The 4,823-nt window shown below is 43.2% G+C and overlaps 1 pseudogene; it reads right to left on the bottom strand.

Annotated features, from left to right (window-relative positions):
* Positions 1-227: 227 nt before the first annotated feature.
* LOC129668060 (60S ribosomal protein L10a-like) lies at positions 228-769 on the bottom strand (annotated as a pseudogene).
* Positions 770-4,823: the final 4,054 nt, after the last annotated feature.

The following is a 4,823-nucleotide window of genomic DNA, read 5'->3' as shown; positions in this document are numbered from 1 at the left end:
AGAAAGACAGCTCTGGACTGACAACAGCAACAGACTGGCAAACAGGAAGAGGCTCCACATGAGCTGATGTCTCTGAAAGTGCATTGAATATCTGACCACTACATTGTGGGCAAAGCAACGCTCTTACATTTCTGTGTCTGATCATTTCCTTCTCTTTTTATTCATTCACTCATTCATTCATTTTTATTTTTTTTATGATGCTAAGTGCTAAGGCTTATTGGGACATACTAGTACAGGCGCTGGGGGCTTGCCTTTGGCGCTCTTGATGCAAAGCCTAGACATTTTGCCAGTTCTTCTTGAGCAAGGACACCAAGAAATTGACATCCAGGTGGATGTTGTAGACCAGCTCATCGTCTGTTATCTTCACGTGGCTGACAGCAACAGCCAGAGCACCTTCTTCATCTGGAACTTGATCATGGGTTTCACCAACTTCGGCCACTATGTTTTCATTTTGTGTCAGCAGGGAAGGGGACTTGCCAGCCTTGTTTAGACCTGGGCCCAGGACATGTGGAATCTACTTGAACAGAGACTCCAAGGCCAAAAAGATACTGTACTTTTTAGCCAGTTTTTTGACCAACTTCTTGTTCTTATTAAGTTTTTTTCAACCCCTCAATGTCCCTTCGGGGGTACCCGTGGCCTTGACCTCATCACAATGCTGCCAGTTCCCCAGGATGCACACGGAGAACTTGGGGCAAGGAGTGGATTTAAGCCTGCCAGTGCCACAGCAGTGTTTTCCCTTCTGAGGGTCAGACTTCTTCAGACTGATCATTTCCGGATAAAGAGACGGCCTGGGCCATTGAGTCCATCTCTCTGCTTGTTAGAAGGATTGCCTGTCTCCTTCCTTCTTGGTTTTAGAGCCAATGGGGCATGTGACTGTAAACCAGCTAAACTTTTAAACCAAGATTTGACCGTTCCCTTTTTCTCAGCTGATCGTAGGGAGCAAAAACAGCTCTAGGAACAAACAGATGGAGAGCTGTCTGTAACCTGATGACAAGCGTGGCAAACTGGGCTCCCTACTATCCTCACCCATGTCCTATAGCCTTGGTCTCATAGTCACTTGCACCTCAGCATGGACACTGCTTAGTTCCTCTGACTTGGCCCTTCCAAAAGGGACTGAGCAGTCTTGACTAAGTCCAGATTCACAGTGACTCCTCAGGCATTCTGTTCTACTGTACAGTTTCCTGCTGTGCAGCAGGTCCCTCCGCTCCAGAACCTGCTTGCACCACGCTTACCTCATGCGCTACACCGTTCTGCATTCTCTGTCTCCAGGACTGACGCGTCCTCTCCAGCAGGGCTAGTTGCAGGGTGGTGATGGAGAAGACCTCAGCGGGTCCTTCCCCACCACTCGTGTGCACCAGGAGACATCCATGCACACCGATTTATGGCTTTGTTGGTGTCGTGCTGCTTGCGGCTTCTTGTACTTGTTGCTTGTTCATGAGTGTGGGTGTCTGGGTATAAGAAAAAGAAAAACGGAGGGAGGAGAGAGTGGAGGAAATCTGATAAATAATTACATAAAGAATACATAAAACTTCATTAAAACTCAATGGTAAGAAGACAAACTAGAAAAAAAAGAACAATCAATTTGAATAGACCCAACAGAAGATGTGTAAGTGACCCCCAAACAAAGAGATGCTAAGGAGATTTATCAGCAAGCACTGGCTCCTCAGTTACAACGTTAGCAGGAAAGAGAGGATTCAAGAGCACACGGAAAGCATGACAATTCCCCCACTGTGTTAAAAAGAGAAGAATCAGTTTGCTAAGAGCGTGCACTTTCGCTCGGCCCAGGACGTCCGGCCCTTAGACACGTGGCTAAGAAAAATAGAACTCCACACCTATGCTTAAAGGCCGAAGCTCTCCACAGCCCAGAACTGGAATCCCATTCAAATCCACATCCATGGGTTAGGGGTAAACATGTTCTGTCATTTCTATATAATTAGTCAAACAGGTAGAGCAATTTTTGCAACAACATAAGAGTATCTCTACAACTCTACTACAAAACTAGCACATTGCTTATTATTGTGAAATTCTAGAAACTTAATTCTTAGAGACGGGTTCCATTCTGATGGTTGCTAGGGGGCAGAGAGCTAGGGAATGGGTATAGGAGAGAAATTAAAGTCTTTATTGTCTTGATGGTGGTGATGACACGCAGAGCATGCACTGATACTTGGTGGGGTGTGATAGTGCATTCAAACTGAGCGTCATTAAATTACTTTTAAAAATGTACTGGATTCTGCAAAATTATTTGTTACAATGTGTTGTTTTCCTCCAGTTTCTAAAATTCTGAAGTTCCAGTACTATGACGTTTGTGATTTAGGCCTGAATCACACAATTTATACACCTCCACTTCAAAAGGGAATCCAAGACCAGGATGGGAACTTAGATTTGAATTGTTTGCTGAAGTCAATCGGCTGTGATTCTATTCTGGGAAATGAGTCAACAGGCTCATGTCATTGTGTAGAAATGAAGTAAATTTTGACATTGTGAAAGTCATATTTGCACTGACAGCTTTAGTTCTGAGAAAATATGCCCTTGACATGTGATTAACCACATGTCCCGGAAGCAGGCATGTGGCCCATGGCCTCCTTCATGACAACAGGATTGCTGGTATAAGGAAGCAAGGAAACTGGCACAAATACTCTAAACTAAAACATGATTTTATGGTTTTACTCTTTAAGAGAATGCAGTATTAGAATTTTCAAGGTGATTTTGGACATGTTTTGTTTTCTCCTAAGGCCTATAAAACATTGGCAGAGAAGAAAGGTGGGATCATTAGTCTGCACCTTGCACAAAGGTAGAGTTCAACATTTGTTTAAACTTTAAGTTGGAGTTTGCTCCATTATTTTTCATGAACCCTTGGCGTCCTCTCTGTTGATTTAGGAAAGCAATGACTAAATGTTATAACAGAATAATTTACTCTTCTCTTAGAAAAAAAAAGACTAAATTAAATTACTGTGTAACAAATATGAAATAGCTACAATTTATTTCAACTGTAAAATTGTATGTCACTGAAATTATAAATTGTGCTAATAACTCCAGTTACTTTGACAAACGTATTTCCCTTTATGTAATGATTGCTAAATACAGAAAAGATGATTCTATAAGAAGAAAAATGGAAAGCTCAGAATTTTCTGGTAGGCAATTATAACACCCAGGCAACAAATCACAGGAACTGTGGTTTACAGCCCATACATTCAGCAACCTTCTGAGTCTACACTGCAAATTCACGGAGACCTTGGACACCATAATGTGTGTGCACAGGACAGCTACTCAGCCTGGATGTCAAAAAGAAGAAAAAAAAAGAAAACTGACGAATATTTTTTAAAAATCACTATGCTACTGATAGTTAACAAAGATGCTGTAATTTCTTTCCATATTTTATTCTTTCAGATTGCTTTTGGAAAACCTTGTCACATGTCAGGTGATACTTTATAAGGTATAATCCACAATGCTCTCTCTATCCTCAAATGTTTTAAAGAGACAATGAAGTAGGTTTTTGGTAGCTGAGCAAGTAGGAGCCAAATGGTAATTATCTGAAGAAATTAATATTACCAAATACAGCTGTGAGGATTTGGTTTTTCTTACATAGGCTAGTGAGCATGTCTCCATTTTCTAACCCTGCCCTGCCACTTTTTAATTAAAGTGATAAGATTTCATTTTCTGGTAGAACTCCCTTTGCATGGCACCAAACGCTTTGTCCTGCTCTCCGTCACCTGTCGGTGTTTTCATTGTAAAGATGTCTGGAAGCCCTGTGCTGTAACCCAAGACCACCGGAAGTGTCTCCAGGTATTAACCTGGGGCTCTGGGGCCTTGACCCTGGAGACTCTCTGTTCCTGCTCTAAATTGCTAGGTTGCTTTCTCTCTCTCTCTCTCTCTCTCTCTCTCTCTCTCTCTCTCCGCATCTCTCTCTCTCAGTTTTCAGGCCCTTAAACCCAGAGTCGCTACTACTCAGGCAACCACAGCTTCCTCAGGCATAACCAGGCCAGGTGTGTCCGAGAGGTGTGGCCTCTGCATTACGCATGACATCATTTTAATCAGTGGTCCCTGTCTCTCTAGTTGGTCGGTATTGGATCTCCTCAAAGTCCTTCACTGACCGCCAGGTCAGAATTTCTCCAAGTTCAGAATATTTCATCATCTAATATCTTTAGTAATGAAAATTAAATGGAGAAAACAAAGAAATCCCCAGTTTCGAAGCCCGGAATATCTTATTATTCTGGATATCACAGTCATTTGCTTTAGGTGTTCATTGAACCAAGTCTAAGTATTTTTCCACAAAAAAAATAAAATATATTTATTTTTCTATCTATTTAGTTATTTAATCACTTTACACCCTGAGGCCAGCCAGCTGCCTCCCTCCTCTCATACCCTCCTTGCCCTATCCCCCTTTTTTTTTCTCAGAGAAGAATACCCCCCCCAAGGGGTACCAACCCACGCTGGCACCTCAAGTCGCAGCAGGACTAAGCACATCCTTTCCCACTGAGGCCAGACAAGGCAGCCCAGCTAGGGGAAAGGGATCCAAAGGCGGGGAAACAGAGTCAGAGACCGCTCCGACTCCCTTTGTTAGGGGATCCACAAGCTGTACATCTTGGACATATGTGTAGGGGCCTAGGTCCAGCCCATGCCTGCTCTTTGGTTGGTGGTTCAATCTCTGTGAGCTCCCATGGGCCCAGGTTAGTTCACTCTGTAGGTCTTCTTGTGGTGTCTTGACCCCATCAGCTCCTTCAATCCTTCCCACTCTTCCACAAAACTCCCGAAGCTCTCCCTGTTGTTTGGCTGTGGGTCTCTGCATCTGTTTCATCTGCTGCTGGATGAATCCTCTCAGAAGA

The sequence above is a fragment of the Psammomys obesus genome, unplaced genomic scaffold (assembly GCF_907164565.1).
Source record: "Psammomys obesus unplaced genomic scaffold, mPsaObe1.curated_primary_1811, whole genome shotgun sequence".
Classification (NCBI taxonomy): domain Eukaryota; kingdom Metazoa; phylum Chordata; class Mammalia; order Rodentia; family Muridae; genus Psammomys; species Psammomys obesus.
Note: the sequence above shows the minus strand (reverse complement) of the source record. Positions and strands in the feature narration are given on the sequence as shown.